This window comes from Bufo bufo, chromosome 9 (genome assembly GCF_905171765.1).
Source record: "Bufo bufo chromosome 9, aBufBuf1.1, whole genome shotgun sequence".
In the NCBI taxonomy this organism is placed as follows: Eukaryota; Metazoa; Chordata; class Amphibia; order Anura; family Bufonidae; genus Bufo; species Bufo bufo.
Genome location: NC_053397.1, coordinates 145,201,428 through 145,224,274, shown reverse-complemented (window position 1 = coordinate 145,224,274; position 22,847 = coordinate 145,201,428). Strand labels below are relative to the sequence as shown.

General features: G+C 45.9%; 1 protein-coding gene across 1 annotated transcript in view; it reads right to left on the bottom strand.

Annotated features, from left to right (window-relative positions):
- The window catches only part of TCF20 (transcription factor 20), a 293,407-nt gene extending 277,573 nt beyond the window's left edge, over positions 1-15,834 (bottom strand). Inside the window, exon 1 of the mRNA XM_040408691.1 lies at positions 15,426-15,834. The gene's annotated coding sequence lies outside the window, so the exon portion shown is untranslated. The remainder of the gene's footprint in view (positions 1-15,425) is intronic.
- Between the last annotated feature and the right edge of the window lie 7,013 nt (positions 15,835-22,847).

Here is a 22,847-nt window from a genome sequence, read left to right as displayed (position 1 = left end):
CAGACCTGCGGTTTGCGGCTTTTACATGCGGCGGTTGTGCCATCGGATCCCCGTGGAGCTGTAGGGGGGACCTGATGGCATGGAAGGCAGCGCGATGCCTTCCTGGGGCATCTGCGCTGCCTCCCGGTGACGAGCCTGTGAGATCCAGCCCCCTGGATCTCACAGGCAGGAAGCTGTAATGAGTAATACAGTGAGTATTACTCATACACCCAATGCATTCCAATACAGAAGTATTGGAATGCATTGTAAAGAATTAGACCCCCAAAAGTTGAAGTCCCAAAGTGGGAAAAAAAAAAAAAGTGAAAGACGAAGCGAAAAAAATAAAGTTTTCCCCCCAAAAAATTTAAAGTTTCAAGTAAAAATAAACAAAAACTTCATTTTCCCCAATTAAAGTAAAAAAAAAAAAAAATGGGTATTAAATAAGGGGGGGGGGGGGGGGGGGGGGAGTATATTAGGTATCGCTGTGTCCGTATCGACCGGCTCTATAAACATATCACATGACCTAACCCCTCAGATGAACACTGTAAAAAATAAAAACTATGCTAAATAAACCATTTTTTTGTCACCTTACATCACAAAAAGTAAAACAGCAAGCGATCAAAAAGGCGTTTGCCCACCAAAATAGCACCAAGCTAACCGTCAAAATAAATGTAATTTCCAAAATGATCCAAACATGAAGTAGACATACGGGGAATGTAAAGTAATAACTATTTTTGGAGGCATTACTATGTATTATAGAAGTAGAGAAATTGAAACTTGGAAATTTACAAATATTTCAAAATTTTGGGCGAATTTGGCATTTTTTTTTATAAATAAAATGTTTTTTTTTTTACTCCATTTTACCAGTGTCATGAAGTACAATATGTGACGAAAAAACAATCTCAGAATGGCCTGGATAAGGCTACTTTCAGACTAGCGTTCAGAGAGGATCCGTCTGGTGTCTGCCCAGACGGATTTGCTCCTATAATGCAGACGTTGGGATCCGTCTGCATTATAGTTTAGAAAAAATTCTAAGTGTGAAAGTAGTTCAGACGGATCCGTCCAGACTTTACATTGAAAGTCAATGGGGGACAGATCCGTTTGAAAATTGAGCCATATGGTGTCAACTTCAAACGGATCCGTCCCCATTGACTTACATGTAAGTCTGGACGGATCCGTTTGCCTCCACACGGCCAGGCGGACACCCGAACGCTGCAAGCAGCGTTCAGTTGTCCGCTTGCTGAGTGGAGGCTGAACGCTGCCAGACTGATGCATTCTGAGCGGATCCGCATCCACTCAGAATGCATTGGTAGCTGGACGGATGTGTTCGGGGCCGCTTGCGAGACCCTTCAAACGGAGCTCACAAGCGGAGCCCCGACGCTAGTGTGAAAGTAGCCTAAGTCAAAGCGTTTTAAAGTTATCACCACATAAAGTGACACTGGTCAGATTTGCAAAAAATGGCCTGGTCCTTAACCTCTTAAGGACACATGACGTACCGGTACGTCATGTGTTGTTCCGATCACTGCCGCCCGGCCGGCAGTGATCGGAACCCGGTGCCTGCTCAAATCATCGAGCAGGCACCTAGGCTAAATGCGCGGGGGGGTCCCGTGACCCCCCCCATGTCGGCGATCGCGGCAAACCGCAGGTCAATTCAGACCTGCGGTTTGCTGCGATTTCTGCAGTTTCTGATCCCTGCGGTCCCTGACCGCGGGGATCAGAAACTTTAGTATTCCTAAAATAGATCTGTATCCCTCCCCCTGCACCCCCCCCCCCCCCGAGTGATTTTAGCCCGGTGGGAGGTGCAGGGGGAGGGTTGCGGGCAGTGTGGGCGGTGCGGGAGGCGGGCGGTGCGGCAGGCGGGATCGCGATCCCCCGCCCGCCTCCCTTTGTATAATCGTTGGTTTCTAGTGGGGATACCAGGGTGCCAGCACATTGCTGGCACCCTGGTATAAACGGCTGACATCTGCGATGCGATGTCAGCCGTTAACCCTTTCCATACAGCGGTCCGTACGGACCGCTGTATGGAAAAGGTTAACAGCGCAGGGAGCTCCCTCCCTCTCCCATCGGGGGGCTGCTGTGCCTTTGCAGCCCCCCGATGGGAGAGGGAGAGAGCCCCCAGAGAGCCCCCCTCAGCCCTGTGCTTACCCTTCCCAGTCTGCGCAGTTCTGAGCAGACGGGGAAGGTTCCCATGGCAACAGGACGCCTCTCAGGCGTCCTGCTGTCCATGGTGCTGAACAGATCTGTGCTAAAAGCATAGATCTGTTCAGACAAAGTGTAAGTAAAATACAGTATACAATATATATTGTACTGTACTGTATTATACAGACATCAGACCCACTGGATCTTCAAGAACCAAGTGGGTCTGGGTCAAAAAAAAAGTTTAAAAAAGTGAAAAAAAAAGTAAAAATCAAAAAACACATTTATCACCGATTAAAAATGAAAAAAATAAAATTCCCTACACATGTTTGGTATCGCCGCGTCCGTAACGACCTGATCTATAAAACGGTTATGTTACTTTACCCGAACGGTGAACGCCATAAAAATAAAAAATAAAAAACTAGGATGAAATTGAAATTTTGCCCACCTTACTTCCCAAAAAAGGTAATAAAAGTGATCAAAAAAGTCGCATGTACGCCAAAATAGTACCAATCAAACCGTCATCTCATCCCGCAAAAATCATACCCTACCCAAGATAATCGCCCAAAAACTGAAAAAACTATGGCTCTTAGACTATGGAAACACTAAAACATGATTTTTTTTGTTTCAAAAATGAAATCATTGTGTAAAACTTACATAAATAAAAAAAAAGTATACATATTAGGTATCGCCGCGTCCGTATCGACCGGCTCTATAAAAATATCACATGATCTAACCCCTCAGATGACCACCATAAAAAAATTAAAATAAAAACGGTGTAAAAAAAGCCATTTTTTGTCATCTTACGTCACAAAAAGTGTAATAGCAAGCAATCAAAAAGTCATATGCACCCCAAAATAGATGCCAATCAAACCGTCATTTCATCCCGCAAAAAATGAGACCCTACTTAAGATAATCGCCCAAAAACTGAAAAAACTATGGCTCTTAGACTATGGAGACACTAAAACATTTTTTTTGTTTTAAAAATGAAATCATTGTGTAAAACTTACATAAATAAAAAAAATAGTATACATATTAGGTATCGCCGCGTCCGTGACAACCTGCTCTATAAAATTACCACATGATCTAACCTGTCAGATGAATGTTGTCAATAACAAAAAATAAAAACGTGCCAAAAAATCTATTTCTTGTTACCTTGCCGCACAAAAAGTGTAATATAGAGCAACCAAAAATCATATGTACCCTAAACTAGTACCAACAAAACTGCCACCCTATCCCGTAGTTTCTAAAATGGGGTCACTTTTTTGGAGTTTCTACTCTAGGGGTGCATCAGGGGGGCTTCAAATGGGACATGGTGTAAAAAAAAAACTGTCCAGCAAAATCTGCCTTCCAAAAACCGTATGGCGTTCCTTTCCTTCTGCGCCCTGCCGTGTGCCCGTACAGCAGTTTACGACCACATATGGGGTGTTTCTGTAAACTACAGAATCAGGGCCATAAATAATGAGTTTTGTTTGGCTGTTAACCCTTGCTTTGTAACTGGAAAAAAAATATTAAAATGGAAAATCTGCCAAAAAAGTGAAATTTTGAAATTGTATCTCTATTTTCCATTAAATCTTGTGCAACACCTAAAGGGTTAACAAAGTTTGTAAAATCAGTTTTGAATACCTTGAGGGGTGTAGTTTCTTAGATGGGGTCACTTTTATGGAGTTTCTACTCCAGGGGTGCATCAGGGGGGCTTCAAATGGGACATGGTGCCAAAAAAACAGTCCAGCAAAATCAGCCCTCCGAAAACCAAACGGCGCACCTTTCACTCTACGCCCCGCTGTGTGCCCGTACAGTAGTTTACAGCCACATATGGGGTGTTTCTGTAAACAGCAGAGTCAGGGCAATAAAGATACAGTCTTGTTTGGCTGTTAACCCTTGCTTTGTTAGTGGAAAAAATGGGTTAAAATGGAAAATTTGACAAAAAAAATGAAATTCTCAAATTTCCTCCCCATTTGCCAATAACTCTTGTGCAACACCTAAAGGGTTAACAACGTATGCAAAATCAGTTTTGAATACCTTGAGGGGTGTAGTTTCTTAGATGGGGTCATTTTTGGGTGGTTTCTATAATGTAAGCCTCGCAAAGTGACTTGAGACCTGAACTGGTCCCTAAAAATTGAGTTTTTGTAAATTTCTGAAAAATTTCAAGATTTGCTTCTAAACTTCTAAGCCTTATAACATCCCCAAAAAATAAAATATCATTCCCAAATCAATTCTAACAAGAAGTAGACATATGGGGAATGTAAAGTCATCACAATTTTTTGGGGTATTACTATGTATTACAGAAGTAGAGAAACTGAAACTTTGAAATTTGCAAATTTTTCCAAATTTTTTGTTAAATTAGGTATTTTTTGGTGCAAAAAAAATAATTTTTTTGACTTCATTTTACCAGTGTCATGAAGTACAATATGTGACGAAAAAACAATCTCAGAACGGCCTGGATAAGTCAAAGCGTTTTAAAGTTATCAGCACTTAAAGGGACTCTGGTCAGATTTTCAAAAAATGGCCTGGTCCTAAGGTGTAAAAAGGCTGTGTCCTTAAGGGGTTAAGGTGTTAATTACCCAATAGTCACAAAAGATACTTAAAGTGGTCCCTGTTCACATCTACGGTATGCATCTTTGGGCACGTGGGATTATGTTGGCTTATACTGCGGATAGTGTTTGTGATGTTTGCCTTGAGTTCATCCAGGGGATATGAATTGTTAGCGGACACTGTTTAAAATTTCTCCACACATAAAAACTGCATTTGGACAGGTTGGGAAACATGGTGGCCATAACCCCTTGCTCACAGTTCGCTCCTCCATAAACAGTTCATGAACCCATGCCAGTGAGTTCTGTGAGGTGTGGCTGCGCTGTCCACATGTGATTTTTATCTGTGGTAACATTTAAAGCAGAAAGTGTTTGCCAACGATCCACATCCCCTGGATGAACTCAGGAAAACCTCACAAACACTATCCGCAGCATCACTGTTGAAGAGCTGTAAGCAGTATCAGCCAAAATAATCCGACATGCCCAAAGATGCATAGATGTGAACAAGGACCACTTTCAGCATCTTTTGTGACTTGTGGGTAATAAAAAAAATTTTTTTTAAAAAGCGTGTTCATCTCATACTATCGCTGGAGGCCGGCCACCCTGTAGATACTCTGGATTCTGACCCAGTGATCAGAAGTGGTCCATACTACAGTTTTTCCAGCATGGAAGATCCTCCAAACCTTCACTTCTGTAAGGTGGGGTCAAGATGCGGCTTCATCACTACATTTACAGCCAAATATCAGCATTTTGAAGTAACCATTAACAAACCACAATGTGACGGCCCCGTGTGAATATAATCTTATAGTAAGGAGAAGGATTGCTCGCCTTCCAGTTCTTCGTTGAATCAGCAATGGATGAAAGGACTGTATGAAAGCAAAAACTATTTAGATTTTTTTTTCTTCCTTCAACTGACATAGCATTGTGTAGAAACTGTTTAGAAAGCCACAAAGCACATAACCTATCAAATACCCAATACATTTGTAAGCTCAAGACTGTAGAGTCCAGGATATGTCGTACAGTCATAAGCCTACAGGGAAATCTCCTAGTGGACCAATGCCCAATGGACCGCCCAAGCCCTCCTCACCGCCGCTGGCTTGGCACATAATGATTTGATGCTCAGAGCGGTAATTATTGCCGGGAGCATCCAGAACTTTTGCACCTGGGGGTAGGGGGGGGGGGGGAAGCCGCAGATTCCCTCCTAAATTCAGTTTTTTGGCACCAATCTTGGAATGTTTCTGCGTCAAAATCTGCTCCAAATAACAAAGCCTCATTCATTTCAATGGGAAGCAGCAATGGCTTTTTTTTGTACATGTGGAAAAAAGGAGCAGCATGCCCCATCTTGGGGCAGAATCAGCGCTGAATCTCCTATTGAAATTAATGGGAAGCTGAAAAAACTGCTCCTTGTAAGTCCATTCTTTTTTGTACGTTTTCTGCACATTTTTCTGGCGCATATGTTTAAAAAGCCTCAAGCTGAAAATTCAGCTTTGTATCAAAATGAACACCCATTGGATATAAAAAAAAATAATAAAATTTTTTTTTTTTTTTTTTAGAAGTGTCAAAAACAGCACTCAGAGTTTCGCAGTTTGCTATATTGGATAAATAATTTTATATTTTAATAGTACAGGCATTTTTGCATGCAGCAATGCCTTTGATGTTTACGGTATTTAATTGTTTATGTATTTTTATTTTCGGAAAAGGGGAGTGATTTAAAAATTTATTTTTTTAAACTATCTAATAACTTTGACCCTAGTGAACTTGAACAAGCAATGAGTCTATAGTAGAGTTGAGCGGACACCTGGATGTTCGGGTTCGGCAGGTTCGGCCGAACTTGAAAAAAAAAGTTCGGGTTCGGGACCCGAACTTGACCCCGAACCCCATTGAAGTCAATAGGGGCCCAAACTTTTGAGCACTAAAATGGCTCTAAAATAGTTCTGGAAAGGGCTAGAGGGCTGCAAAAGGCATCAAAATGTGCTTAAGAGCATGGCAAATGTTCTGCAAACAAATGTAGGGAAATGACTTAAAATAACAAAATACAGAAAAATTTAAAATAACAATGTGGATCTAGGAGTAGGAGGTTGAGGAGGCGGTGGATGGGTGGATGTGGCGGTGTAGGTTGACATGGCGGTGTAGGAGGAATAGGAAGCCAACACTGATTTGTGTTATTTATTTTTTTCTGAATATTGGGACATAACAAAATAAAACAAAGAATAAGTGCACTTGAGTACAAGAATGGATGGTTGAGGCTGGTATAAAGGTCTATTCTGCACAAGGTACGGACAAGTCCTGTGGGATCCATGCCTGGTTCATTTTAATAAACGTAAGCTTGTCCACATTGGCTGCGGCCTGTGATAATGCTCTCTGCCGTGCTAAACACACGTTCACACTATACACTGGCTGCAGGGCAGGTCAGCACCTCCAAGGCTGACAAAGATTTTCCACATTTGGGCCATGCTAACCCTGCCTTCTCAGGTGCTGGCGGTGCCCCAGCTGCGTTGGCGACCTCTTCCTCCTCCTCTGCCTTCGCCTTGTGCTTCCACTGTGCCCCCGCTGTCAGGTGGGAATGCCATCAGCAGCGTGCGCTTGTAGTCGCGCATCTTCCGATCAGTAACAGATGTTTTCACTAAATTTAATTCCCTGTCAGCAATGCAGAGCAGGGGTTCATTCACGGCAAAAGGGGGTTCATGTCACCCAGCAATAGAACAGAGGATTTTGAGAGAACGAGGCCCATTTCACCCAGGCACAGCAGGGGTTCATTCACGACAAAAGGGGGTTCATGTCACCCAGCAATAGAACAGAGGATTTTGAGAGAACGAGGCCCATTTCACCCAGGCACAGCAGGGGTTCATTCACGACAAAAGGGGGTTCATGTCACCCAGCAATAGAACAGAGGATTTTGAGAGATTTAGGCCCCTGTCACAGCAGGGGTTCATTCATGGCAAAAGGGGATTCATGTCACCCAGCAATACAACAGAGCATTTTGAGAGATTTAGGCCCCTTTCACACGGGCGAGTATTCCGCGCGGATGCGATGCGTGAGTTGAACGCATTGCACCCGCACGGAAACCTGACCCATTCATTTATATGGGGCTGTGCACACGAGCGGTGATTTTCACGCATCACTTATGCGTTGCGTGAAAATCGCAGCATGCTCTATATTGTGCGTTTTCCACGCAACGCAGGCCCCATAGAAGTGAATGGGGCTGCGTGAAAATCGCAAGCATCCGCAAGCAAGTGTGGATGCGGTGCGATTTTCACGCACGGTTGCTAGGAGACGATCGGGGTGGAGACCCGATCATTATTATTTTCCCTTATAACATGGTTATAAGGGAAAATAATAGCATTCTGAATACAGAATGCATAGTACAATAGCGCTGGAGGGGTTAAAAAAATAATAATAATTTAACTCACCTTAGTCCACTTGATCGCGCAGCCCGGTTTCTCTTCTGTCTCCTTCTTTGCTGATTGCAGGAAAAGAACCTTTGATGACGTCACTCCGGTCATCACATGGTCCGTCACAGGATCTTTTACCATGGTGATGGATCATGTGATGACTGGAGTGACGTCACCACATGTTCTTTTCCTGCAATCAGCAAAGAAGGAGACAGAAGGAGATGCCGGCAGCGTGATCAAGTGGACTAAGGAGAGTTAAATTTTTTTATTTTTTTTAACCCCTCCAGCGCTATTGTACTATGCATTCTGTATTCAGAATGCTATTATTTTCCCTTATAACCATGTTGTAAGGAAAAATAATACAATCTACAGAACACTGATCCCAAGCCCGAACTTCTGTGAAGGGTACCAAACATGCGCAATTTTTCTCACGCGAGTGCAAAACACATTACAATGTTTTGCACTCGCACGGAAAAATCGTGCATGTTCCCGCAATGCCCGTGTGAAAGGGGCCTTAGGCCCCTGGCACCCAGGCACAGCAGGGGTTCATTCATGGCAAAAGGGGTTTCTTGTCACCCAGCAATAGAGCAGAGGATTTTGAGAGATTTAGGCCCCTGTCACCCAGGCACAGCAGGGGTTTGTATACGCCAAACATGGTAAAATGTCACGCGACAATTGAAAATAAGAATTTTTTCAATTTAGGGCACTAAAATTGGCACCTTTTTTTAAATTAAAAAATGGCTCTAAAACAGTCCTTGAAAAGGCTAGAGAGATGTAAAAGGCAGTAAATTGTGCTTAAGAGCATGGCAACTGCTCTGCAAACAAATGTGGAGAGGGAAAGAACTTAAAAAGTGAAATAAAATAACTAAAATTACAATTAACCTGCAACTCAGAGAAGGAGGTGGATATGGAGTCGGAGGTTGAGGAGGCGGTGAATGTGGTGTTGTAGGTGGAGGCAGCAATAGAGGAGGAGGAGGTAGCCAACAATGTTTTTTTTTGTTTTTTTTATTGGGGTAGGTACCCCCCAAAATATTGGGACAAATAAAAAAACAAAAAAACAAAGAATCATTGCAGTTGGCTTGAGTACAAGAATGTATGTTTGATGGTGGTATAAATGTCTATTCTGCACAAGGTACAGACAAGTCCTGAGGGATCCAAGCCTGGTTCATTTTAATGTAAGTGAGCTTGTCCACAGGCGGCTGCACTTGTCTGTGATGACGCCCCCTGCCGTTCAGAGAGTACACTGGCTGCAGGCCAGGCCAGCACCTCCAAGGCATACAGGGCAAGCTCTGGCCATGTGGACAATTTGGAGACCCAGAAGTTGAATGGGGCAGAACCATCAGTCAGTACATGTAGTCGTGTGCACAGGTACTGTTCCACCATGTTATTCAAATGCTGCCTCCTGCTAACACGCTCCATATCAGCAGTTGGGGCCGGTTGTTGCGGCGAGGTGACAAAGCTTTTCCACATGTCTGAGGTGCTGGCACTGACACAGCTGCATTGGCGACCTCTTCCTCCTCCCCTGCCGTCGCCTTGTGCTTCCACTTGTCCTTCGGCGTCAGTCGGGAATGCTCTCAGGAGCGCGTCTACCAGCGTGCGCCTGTAGTCGCGCATCTTCCGATCATGCTCCAGTGAGGGAATTAAGGACGGCACATTGTCTTTGTAACGGGATTCCAGAAGGGTGGCCACCCAGTAGTCAGCACGTTAAAATGTGGGCAACTATGCAGTCGTTGCGCAGGCACTGCAGCATGTAGTCACTCGTGTGCCAGGCTGCCCAGAGGTAAGGACAAGCTGTCCTCTGTGGGAGGCTTATCGTCTGCGTCCTCTGTATCCCCCCAGCCATGCACCAGTGATGGGCCCGAGCTGCGTTGGATGCCACCCAGCTGTGAACATGCTTCATCCTCATCCTCCTCCTCCTCCTCCTCCAGTAGTGGGCCCTGGCTGGCCAAATTTGTACCTGGCCTCTGCTGTTGCAAAAATCCTCTTTCTGAGCCACTTCCAAAAGACTGGCCTGAAAGTGTTAGAGATGACCCCTCTTCCTCCTCCTCGTCCTGGGCCACATCCTCTTCCATCATCGCCCTAAGTGTTTTCTCAAGGAGACATAGAAGTGGTATTGTAACGCTGATAACGGCATCATTGCCACTGGCCATGTTGGTGGAGTACTCGAAACAGCGCAACAGGGCACACAGGTATAGTATGGAGGCCCAGTCATTGGTGGTGAAGTGGTGCTGTTCCGCAGAGTGACTCACCCGTGCGTGCTGCAGCTGAAACTCCACTATGGCCTGCTGCTGCTCGCACAGTCTCTCCAGCATGTGCAAGGTGGAGTTCCACCTGGTGGGCACGTTGCATATGAGGCGGTGAGCGGGAAGGCCGAAGTTACGCTGTAGAGCAGACAGCCGAGCGGCGGCAGGATGAGAATGCCGGAAGCGCGCACAGACGGCCCCCACTATATGCAGCAGTTGTGAATGAATTTCTGCACCACCAAATTCAGCACATGCGCCAGGCAAGGGATAAGCGTCAAACCAGATAGTCCCAGAACTGCAACGAGATTTCGCCCATTATCGCACACCACCAGGCCGGGCTTGAGGCTCACTGGCAGAAACCACTCGTCGGTCTGTTCTATACCCCGCCACAACTCCTGCACGGTGTGGAACCTGTCCCCCAAACACATCAGTTTCAGAACAGCCTGCTGACGTTTACCCCGGGCTGTGCTGAAGTTGGTGGTGAAGGTCTGTCGCTGACCGGATGAGGAGGTGGTAGAAAAGGAGGAGGAAGCCGAGTAGGAAGAGGAGGCAAAGAATGATGCCCTGCGATCCTTGGCGGCGGAAGGACGTGCGCCAAACAGCTCTCCGCCTAAGGCCCAGCCGCCACTACATTTACCCAGTGTACAGTTAGGGAGATATAGCGTCCCTGGCCGTGCTTACTGGTCCACGTATCTGTGGTTAGGTGGACCTTGCCACAGATGGCGTTGCGCAGTGCACACTTGATTTTATCGGATACTTGGTTGTGCAGGGAAGGCACGGCTCTCTTGGAGAAGTAGTGCCGGCTGGGAACGACGTACTGTGGGACAGCAAGCGACATGAGCTGTTTGAAGCTGTCTGTGTCCACCAGCCTGAATGCCAGCATTTCTAAACTACTGGCCTTTGAAATGCTGTCATTCAGGGCCAGGGATCGAGGGTGGCTAGGTGGGAATTTACGCTTTCTCTCAAAGGTTTGTGAGATGGAGAGCTGAACGCTGCCGTGTGACATGGTTGAGATGCTTGGTGACGGAGGTGGTGTTGTTGGTGGCACATCCTCTGTTTGCTGGGCGGCAGGTGCCAACGTTCCTCCAGAAGCGGAGGAAGAGGCTGAGGCAGCAGCAGAAGAGGGAGCAGGAGGGGCCTGAGCCCTTTCTTGGTTTTGAAGGTGCTTACTCCACTGCAGCCCGTGTCTCGCATGTAGATGCCTGGTCATGCAGGTTGTGCTAAGGTTCAGAACGTTAATGCCTCGCTTCAGGCTCTGATGGCACAGCGTGCAAACCACTCGGGTCTTGTCGTCAGCACATTGTGTGAAGAAGTGCCATGCCAGGGAACTCCTTGAAGCTGCCTTTGGTGTGCTCGGTCCCTGTTGACTGTGGCCAGTAGCAGGCGAACTGTTTTGGCGACGGCTGCTCTGCTTTTGCACCCTGCTCCCGCTTTTGCTACGCTGTTAGCTCGGTCTCACCACTGCCTCTTCCTCCGAACTGTGAAAGTCAGTGGCACGACCTTCATTCCATGTGGGGTCTAGGACCTCATCGTCCCCTGCATAGTCTTCCACCCAGTCTTCCTCCCTGACCTCCTTTTCGGTCTGCACACTGCAGAAAGACGCAGCAGTTGGCACCCGTGTTTCGTCATCAGAGACGTGCCGAGGTGGTATTCCCATGTCCTCATCAGGAAACATAAGTGGTTGTGTGTCAGTGCATTTTATGTCTTCCACCCCTGGGGAAGGGCTAGGTGAATGCCCTTGGGAAACCCTGCCAGCAGAGTCTTCAAACAGCATAAGAGACTGCTGCATGACTTGAGGCTCAGACAGGTTCCCCGATATGCACGGGGGTGATGTGACAGACTGATGGGCATGAGTTTCAGGCGCCACCTGTGCGCTTTCTGCAAAAGACTGGGTGGGAGATAATGTGAACGTGCTGGATCCACTGTCGGCCACCCAATTGACTAGCGCCTGTACTGGCTCAGGGCTTACCATCCTTAGAACGGCATTAGGCCCGACCAAATATCGCTGTAGATTCTGGCGGCTACTGGGACCTGAGGTAGTAGGTTCAGTAGGACGTGTAGCTGTGGCAGAACGGCCACGTCCTCTCCCTGCACCAGAGGCTCCACCAACACCACGACCGAGTCCCTTATTAGAGGTTTGCCTCATAGTTAGCGTTCACAAAGCAAAGTAAAAAGTGGTTATGTTAAAAATAATTAACTGCCAATATAAACCCTGATGTAGGGTATTGCACTCTTCTTTTTTTTTTTTAACTCTATACGAGCGGTATTTGTGGCCTAAATGTGACACTCACTTATGCACGTGTAATCCCAGATGTGCAGTATGAGAGGCTTTTTTCACCCCAGTATGCCAAAGCCGTATTTCTGGCCTAAATGTGAGACACTCACTTATGCTTGCCTAATCCCAGATGTGCAGTATATCAGAGGTTTTTTTCACCCCAGTATGCCAAAGCTGTATTTCTGGACTTGCAGATAGCCTGTGCTGGTGCACTATCGTTGCATAAAATGGCTGCCAATCATGTATTGATATTGACTAACTGAAGAAAAAAAAAAGTTTGTTTTCAGCAGTAGTTGGCTCAGGGCAGGCTTAAAAAAAATTGTGCACTGCACCCACAAAACACTTTTTCTGTAGATCGCTGAGTACATAAACCAGTTCTTGATAAGATTGCTCCCTGATCTTTCCCTCACAGCAGCTGCATCCTATCCCTACACTAATCCGAGCAGAGTGACGGGCGGCGCTACGTGACTCCAGCTTAAATAGAGGCTGGGTCACATGCTGCAGTTGGCCAATCACAGCCATGCCAATAGTAGGCATGGCTGTGATGGCCTTTTGGGGCAAGTAGTATGACGCTTGTTGATTGGCTGCTGTGCAGCCTTTCAAAAAGCACCAAGAAAGCGCCGAACACCGAACTTTTACGTAAATGTTTGGGTGCCGAAAAACCTAAAGTTCGGTACGAACCCGAACTATACAGTTCGGGTTCGCTCAACTCTAGTCTATAAATATTATACTATGTTCTGCGGCAGCCTCAGATCATTCAGGAGGACCAAGGCTGGCACGCACACACACCCCATCTGGCTCCCCTGATCCTCGCTAGGAGGAGCAGGGGTAGGGCCGGGAGAGCACACTCCCGGTTTTTAACCTCCCAGATGCTGTGGTCACATTTGCCTACGACATCTGAGGGGTTGAATGTGTGATCGACATTATCGTCAATCTCCTACATTAATCCAGAGTACCTGCTGTTTAAATCGGCAAACACCAGGTGCTTATGGCACCCACTGCGCTTGCAAGAGGGCCCTAGCTTTAAACCGCCGACATAAATTTACGTTAGGGCGGTGGATGAGGGACAACTGAAGGAGAAGAACTATTGCTAGCCACCACGGGGGGACAACTTCAGGGGCAGTATATTGTGCAGCACTGTGGTATTTGGCTCTGCTGGGATGGTATATGTTTTTGTACTATGATATTGTATGCCCCGGCCTACCTTTGTTTGCCTCCTCTACTTTTGTTGTCCCCCTCTGTCAATTTAGGCCTGCCTACAAAATGGAGACACTTTGTTTTTTCCAGGGCCATTTTAAAGGGAACCTGTCACAACGAACTTTGTGTCTAAGGCTCCATTCACACGTCTGCAATTCTGTTCCGCATTTTGCAGAATGGAATTGCGGACCCATTCATTTCTATGGGGCCACACGATGTGCAGTCCGGTTCCGTAAAGTACGGATTCGGCATATAACTGAGCCGAATGGAGTATAATGGGGTCTGTTAGGTTTCCGCTCAGAGGTAGATTTTTATAGCGGAGACTAAAGTCCTGCATACTCTACTTTTGTCTCAGCTTCAAAAATCTTCCTCTGAGCGGAGACCTAGTCTATGGGGTCCGTAGGCTCTGTTCGGCTAAGTCATGTGTCGAATCCGTCCTTTCCGTTCTCTGGTTCCTATAATTGAGCAGAAGAACTGAAGGGCAAATGTGAACTCAGCCTAAGCTGTGAGGAGGCTGGGTCTCCTAAAACAGATAATCAGCAGGGGTCTTGGGTGTCAGACCCCCACCAATCACCTACTCCTACATTCCATGAGAAGGTGGTCAGTGATGCATCTGTGAAGGATCCGTATTTCATTTTTCCTGCCCAGCTGAAAAATCGTTTTCAAAGCATCTCTTCCTAATGATCCATGAAACAAATACGGCGTCCTTGTTGCATCCGTAGCTTTCATGGACCCATAGACTATAATGGGCGTGATGGATCCATGAACACAGACAAAACAGGGCATGCATCCGTGATAAACACAGAGCCACGGACTGTGCCGTCTGTGGAGAACACGTACAGCAAACGTCCGTGGAACACTAAAGTGTGAATGAGGATTTATGCTGCGTATAGGTCATCAGTATAAAACAGTCGGAAAACCCCATTTAATAAGTGGCTTTCTGGTGCATTTCAAACTGTAAATGTGCCGCATAGCAGTTATTTTCAGGGATCTACAGAATGGGAAATCCCATCTCCTGCATTATAAACAGAGTTTACATCGCCTCTTATTCCAAGAGCGGCAGCTGTAGAAATCTACAGGGCAAATTCATCAAAACTAGCAGGAGGGCGAAGTGGAGCCGTTGCCCTTAGCAACCAATCCTATTCTACGGCTCATTTTTCAAAGGTCTTTTGGGAAATGAAAGCAGAGAGCTGATTGGTTGCAATTGGAGTGCTCCACTTTCCCTTCTTGTGCTGAATACCATGTAGCGGTGATAGCACGACGTAAAGCAGTGCTAGTGACACGACTAGCGATAGCCCGTCACGTGACCGGGGGGCGGAAGGACGGGACATTTCCCTCCATGGCCGCACTCGGCTAGTCTCCCCATTTCTTGATGCGTAGTCACTGAGGCCGGGCTCCGCGTCCACCTGCACTATGGGATCAATACCGTGTGCTGCAATGGATGGCGGGGTGCCTGCGCTATGTGCCCCGGGGAATGAATGGGCCTCCGGAACTTCTCCGTGATCCGTGTTCACACGCGGCATTCTCCTCCATAGGAATACGCACACAGCCCCGAATCAATGCTGCCCATTCATAGGCTTCCATTTTCTCCCGGTGTGTGAAATAGAAGGACTGAGCGTTGTCACAGGCCACACACATCTATGGACGAGCACCCCGAAGCCCCGGCCCTTACCTTGCGCAGGTCACTTCCCCATGCCGCTCCGGGATCCCAGCCTGGTGGGAGCGGATCCGCGCAGTCCTCCGCTCCGGACCCCCGTTCTCCGCCCGCTTTCTTGAACAATCAGGCTTCCCTGGCAGAGCGTAGATGCTCCGGGGGTGCCCAATCTGGGATCAGACACTCAGGTCTGTCGGGAGGGAAGGGGGTGGTGGCTGCTGCTGGTAATTTCCTCCTACTTTTCTTTCCTCTTCCTCTCTGCCCTCCTCCTTCCTGGATTCCTCCTCCTCCTTTTCCTCTCATACAGGGTCCATCTTGACGGTGATCCTTTCACTCAGGAGTGAACAGAACCCGGACCTTGCGCGTTAGCGCGCCCTCTGCTGCCAGCTTTACTGAATTCAATCACAGGCCTAACAAGGAGCTGCAGTGTTTGTAAGGGGCACACGTCTTACCTTTCACTGTTGTAAGGAACACGTACACATCTCAGGCTACTTTCACACTAGCGTTTTTCTTTTCCGGCATAGAGTTCCGTCACAGGGGCTCTATACCGGAAAATAACTGATCGGGCATATCCCCATGCATTCTGAATGGAGATTAATCCGTTCAGGATGTCTTCAGTTCAGTCGTTGTGACTGATCAGGCAAAAGATAAAACCACAGCATGCTACGGTTTTATCTCCGGCGAAAAAACTGAAGACTTGCCTGAATGCCGTATCCAGCATTTTTCCCCATAGGAATGTATTAGTGTAGTATGCCGGATCCAGCCTGCGCATGCGCAGAACGGTAAAAATGAAAAAAAAAAATACAAGACGGATCCGTCTGTCCACATGACAAGCGGAGAGACAGATCCGTTCTTGCAATGCATTTGAGAGATGGATCCGCATCCAGATCCGTCTCACAAATGCTTTCAGTCACATCCAAATCGGCGGATCCGGCGGGCAGTTCCAACAACGGAACTGCTTGCCGGATCACACTGCCGCAAGTGTGAAAGTAGCCTTACTTTTCTCTTAGGCCCCTTTCACACTAGCGTTGTTAGAATCCGGCAGGCAGTTCCGTTGCGTCAAACTGTATGCAAACGGATGTCTATTTTTTTTTCCGGATCCGTCTCATCAGGTTTCACACGGAATAACTGATCTGGTATTTACATTTTTTCAAAGATCAAAAGCGAAACTAGCTCTTCCTATATCATGGCACAGACCGGGAAACCGGATCCGGCAACGCAGCAATTTCCAGAACACTTAGTACCGGATCCGGCATTAATACATCTCTATGGAAATGAATGCCGGATCCGGCAAGTGTGGTAGTGTTCCGGGATTTTGGCCGGAAAAAATACCTCAGCAAGCTGCTGTATTTTGTCCAGTCAAATACCGTACAAGGGACGGAATGGAAGACATCCTGATGCATACTGGACGGATTGCTTTCCACTCAGAATGCAAAGGGAAAAACTGATGCGTATTGAGACCCTTTACCGGATTTCAATACTAGAAAAGAATAACGCTAGTGTGAAAGTACCCTTAATTTTTTTGGGTGTGAACCTGGCCTTCAAAGAAATGTTTGAGTAGAGAAAATACATTTTAGCTTTTGATATCTTCACACAGTTGAAAATTATTGAAAGTGTTATTAGTAAGGAAAATGTAATAAACTTAAAATAGGTTACACTGGCTGACCTGTTGTATGTGCACTTGGCAGCTGAAGGCATCTGTGTTGGTCCCATGTTCATTTGTGACTGCATTGATGAGAAAAATTACGTTTTCATATATGCAAATGAGCCTGTAGGAGCAATGGGGGCGTTGCCGTTACACCTAGAGCCTTAGCTCTCTCTGCAACTGCCATGTCCTTTCCACTTCGATTGACAGGACCAGACAGAGAAAACATCATAACGCCTGGCCCTGTCAATTAACAGGTTGCCGACCTAGGACGAGAATGCTCGTCCTAACTGGCTGGTACTTAACGCCTTAGGACGAGCATTCTAGAGTTAACCGGCTGCCCCACACGTGCTGCCGCGATCAGCAGCAGGGGCCCGGCTGTATCTGCCAGCATCAGTGAAAACACCAATGCCAGCGGATTAACCCCCTGTATGCTGCTGTCACGCTGACCGCGGCATACAGGGGTTTGCAGCAGCTTGTACATCCCCATCGGGTCCCTGTGCTGTGGCGACAGTGACCCGATGGTTGCTATGTTAGCCCCGATGCCTTATCGGGACTGCCAGCTACAGAAGCCCAAGAGATCCAGGCCTGGGTCTCCTAGGCAACTGTCAGCGTCTTACAGTTTAAAGGGACACTGTCAGGCCCAATAAGCATTTTTAGCTATATACAGTATATGCCGGCATAGGTCTTCTAATGTCTATTAGGGCTCATTCAGACGGCCGTATGCTGTCCGCAAAAATACTGAATGCTATCCGTTTTTTTGCGGATCCGCAAAAAAAATGAAACATGTCCTATACTTGTCCGTGAAAATCAGGACATGGCCCCATTGAAGTCTATGGGTCCGCAAAAATACTGAATGCTATCCGTTTTTTTGCAGATCCGTTTTTTTGCGGATCCGCAAAAAAACGGATAGCATTCAGTATTTTTGCGGACAGCATACGGCCGTCTGAATCAGCCCTTAAAAACATATAAGTATACCCTCTGTCCACCTTATAAATACAGTAAAATCATGTTTGATAACCTGATAGAATCGCTCTCCTTTGCGCCCAAGGGGCGGCGTTTCAGCTCCACTTGTGCCCAGCTGCGCCCCAACCGCCGTTTTCAAGTGCCGCCCAGCTCATCAATATTCACTTCGCTGGGCGGCTTCTGCTGTCCCCGACGCTCCGAGAACCAGCGCATGCCCAATAGAAAGCTATGGGCATCGGCCTCACTTGCTGCTTCTGGGCATGCGCGGGATACCTTGCCCGGTGTAACGTTACATTACCCTACTTCGTGAGAAGCTCATCAATATTCACTTCGCTGGGCGGCTTTGCTGTCCCCGACGCAGGCGCTTTTTCACACATATCTGCAGCAAGACATGTAGTGGCTGTGATCACAAAGCCGGCACAGCTGAAGCCGCCTCAGCGATGTTTATGGGACGCAGGCGCAGTATCATTGTGGCCACTGGGAGTGCCGGTGTAACGTTACATTACCCTACTTCGTGAGATTTTCCTACCTCCTAACTTTCTGTCGCACCGGAAATGACGTGTGGAGGCGTTCCTTAGTTTTGACGATCTGCACATGCGCAAAAGGACAGTTTAGGGAAAATGCGGAGTTCTACACATTAGAAGATCTATGCCTACATACATACAGTGGGATGCAAAAGTTTGGGCAACCTTGTTAATCGTCATGATTTTCCTGTATAAATCGTTGGTTGTTACGATAAAAAATGTCAGTTAAATATATCATATAGGAGACGCACACAGTGATATTTGAGAAGTGAAATGAAGTTTATTGGATTTACAGACAGTGTGCTATAAATGTTTCAACAAAATTAGGCAGGTGCATAAATTTGGGCACCACAAAAAAGAAATGAAATCAATATTTAGTAGATCCTCCTTTTGTAGAAATTACAGCCTCTAAATGCTTCCTGTAGGTTCCAATGAGAGTCTGGATTCTGGTTGAAGGTATTTTGGACCATTCCTCTTTACAAAACATCTTTAGTTCATTCAGGTTTGATGGCTTCCGAGCATGGACAGCTCTCTTCCGAGCATGGACAAATTTTCAATTATATTCAGGTCTGGGGACTGAGATGGCCATTCCAGAACGTTGTACTTGTTCCTCTGCATAATTGCCTTAGTGGATTTTGAGCAGTGTTTAGGGTCGTTGTCTTGTTGAAAGATCCAGCCCCGGCGCAGCTTCAGCTTTGTCACTGATTCCTGGACATTGGTCTCCAGAATCTGCTGATACTGAGTGGAATCCATGCGTCCCTCAACTTTGACAAGATTCCCAGTCCCTGCACTGGCCACACAGCCCCACAGCATGATGGAACCACCACCATATTTTACTGTAGGTAGCAGGTGTTTTTCTTGGAATGCTGTGTTCTGTTTCCTCCATGCATAACGCCCCTTGTTATGGCCAAATAACTCATTTTTAGTTTCATCAGTCCACAGCACCTTATTCCAAAATGAAGCTGGCTTGTCCAAATGTGCTTTAGCCCACCTCAAGCGGCACTTTTTGTGCTGTGGGCGGAGAAAAGGCTTCCTCTGCATCACTCTCGCATACAGCATCTCCTTGTGTAAAGTGCGCCGAATGGTTGAACGATGCACAGTGACTCCATCTGCAGCAAGATGATGTTGTAGGTCTTTGGTGCTGGTCTGTGGGTTGACTCTGACTGTTCTCACCATTCGTCGCTTCTGTCTATCCGAGATTTTTCTTGGTCTGCCACTTCGAGCCTTAACTTGAACTGAGCCTGTGGTCTTCCATTTCCTCAATATGTTCCTAACTGTGGAAACAGAAAGCTGAAATCTCTGAGACAGCTTTCTGTATCCTTCCCCTAAACCATGATGGTGAACAATCTTTGTCTTCAGGTCATTTGAGAGTTGTTTTGAGACCCCCATGTTGCTACTCTTCAGAGAAAATTAAAAGAGGAGGGAAACTTACAATTGACCCCCTTAAATACTCTTTCTCATAATTGGATTCACCTGTGTATGTAGGTCAGGGGTCACTGAGCTTACCAAGCCAATTTGAGTTCCAATAATTAGTTCTAAAGGTTTTGGAATCAATAAAATGACAACAGTGCCCAAATTTATGCACCTGCCTAATTTTGTTAGAACAATTATAGCACACTTTCTGTAAATCCAATAAACTTCATTTCACTTCTCAAATATCACTGTTTGTGTCTTCTATATGATATATTTAACTGACATTTTTTATCGTAACAACCAACGATTTATACAGGAAAATCATGACGATTAACAAGGTTGCCCAAACTTTCGCATCCCACTGTATAGCTAAAAATGCTTATTGGGCCTGACAGTGTCCCTTTAAGGCACTGACAGTTCAATACAGATGTATTGAAACAGGGATCAGACCCTGAAATGTTTAAGTCCCATAGTGGGACAAAAATAGAAAAATAATAAGTGTTTTTCACAATAAAAAAAATAAAGTTTCAATAAAAAAAGCCCCTTCTGTATAAAGACATAAAATTGTAAAAAAAATTGAAAAACATAAAAAACACACATATTAGGTATTGTCGCGTCCATAACAACCTGCTCTCTAAAAATATCCCATGATCCACCCCGTCCGGTCAACACTGTAAAAAAATAAAAGCCATTTTTTTGTCCCCTTTTATCCCAAAAAGTGGAATACCAAGCGATCAAAAAGTCATATGTACCCAAAAATAATACCAATCAAACCGTCATCTCATCCTGCAAAAAATAAGTCCCTACATAAGACAATCGCCCAAAAAATAAAAAAGATTTGGCTTTCTGAAAATGGAGACATAAAAACATGATTGTTTTTCTTTCATAAATTGTGCGCTCTTCCATGTTCCCGTACAGCAGTTTACGACCACATATGGGGTGTTTCTGTAAACTGCAGAATCAGGGTAATAAATATTGACTTTTATTTGGCTGTTAACCCTTGATGTGTTACAGGAAAAAATTTAGAATCTGCCTAAAAAACTCTTGTGGAACACCTAAAAGGTTAAAAAAGTTAGTAAAATCAGTTTTGAATAACTTGAGGGGTGTAGTTTCTACAATTGGGTCATTTATGGGTGTTTTCCACTAAGCCCCACAAAGTGACTTACAAAAGTGGGTTTGGAAAATTTTCTTAAAAATTTAAACAGTTGCTTCGAAAATTCTAAGGCCTGTTTTGCGGTCCGTTTTTCACGGATCCGTTGTTCCGTTTTTTGTTTCCGTTGTGTTTCCGTTCCGTTTTTCCGTATGGCATATACAGTATACAGTAATTTCATAGAAAAAATTGGGCTGGGCATAACATTTTCAATAGATGGTTCCGCAAAAAACGGAACGGATACGGAAGACATACGGATGCATTTCCGTATGCATTCCATTTTTTTGCGGACCCATAGACTTTAATGGAGCCACGGAACGTGATTTGCGGCCAAATATAGGACATGTTCTATCTTTCAACGGAACGGAAAAATGGAAATACGGAAACGGAATGCATACGGAGTACATTCCGTTTTTTTTGCGGAACCATTGAAATGAATGGTTCCGTATACGGACCGTATACGTAACGCAAAAAACGGCCCGCAAAACGGGAAAAAAAAACGGTCGTGTGAAAGAAGCCTAAGTCTATAAGATCCTAAAAAATGTAATTACATTTACAAAATGATGCAAACATGAAAGTGGATATATGGGGAATGTAAAGTAATAAATCTCTTATGATGTATCACTATCTGCCTTAAAAGCAGAGAAATGTAAATTTAGAAAATTGCTAATTTTTTCTAATTTTCTGTAAATTTTGGATTTTTTATAAATAAAGGTGAATTATATTGACTAAAATTTTTCACTATCATTAAGTACAATTTGTTGCGAGAGAATAATCTCAGAATGGCTTGGATAAGTAAAAGCATTCCGAAGTTATCACCACACAAAGTGACACATGTCAAGTTTCCAAAAACGGCCTGGTCCTTAAGGTGAAAAATGGCAAGGTCCTTAAATGGCAAGGTCCTTAAGTACAATTTGTTGCGAGAGAATAATCTCAGAATGGCTTGGATAAGTAAAAGCATTCCGAAGTTATCACCACACAAAGTGACACATGTCAAGTTTCCAAAAACGGCCTGGTCCTTAAGGTGAAAAATGGCAAGGTCCTTAACCTCTTCCGGACATAGGGCGTACAGGTACGCCATGATGTCCCGGTACTTAAGGACACAGGGAGTACCTGTACGTCCTATGTATTTCGGATCACCGCCGCGCGGCGGGCGGTGATCGGAACCCGGTGCCTGCTCAAATCATTGAGCAGGCACCTGGGGACAATGCGCCGGGGGATCCTGTGTCCCTCCGGTGTAGGCGATCGCAGCAAACCGCAGGTCAATTCAGACCTGCGGTTTGCTGCGTTTCCGGGTTATTCGGGTCTCTGGGGACCCGATAACCCGGAACAGAATGGTGATCGGTCGTGTGATAATACACCACCAATCACCATCCTGCGATCCTGAGAGGTGATGTGACATCACCTCTCATTGGTTGGCTGCAGGGGCGAGCAGTTCAAATTACTGCAGTGCTCCTCTCTCCTCGGCTCCCGGACTGAAAAGGAGGAGGAGAGGATCTCCAGTCAGCACCCCCATCTGTAAAGAGCTCAGGAATCGTCAGCCAGCACCCCATCTGTGCCCCAGCACCCCCATCTGTGCACCCAGGTATTTAGGGAAAGGTTAGGTTAGGAAGGGATATTCAGGGAAAGTTAGTGGAAGAAAAAAAAAAACAGTTTGTGATTGCATTACCCTAAATCGGGTGTCTGTGACCCTAGACCCCCCAGGGGTGCTGCAGCTTGCCCCCCTCCCCCACCACAACTTT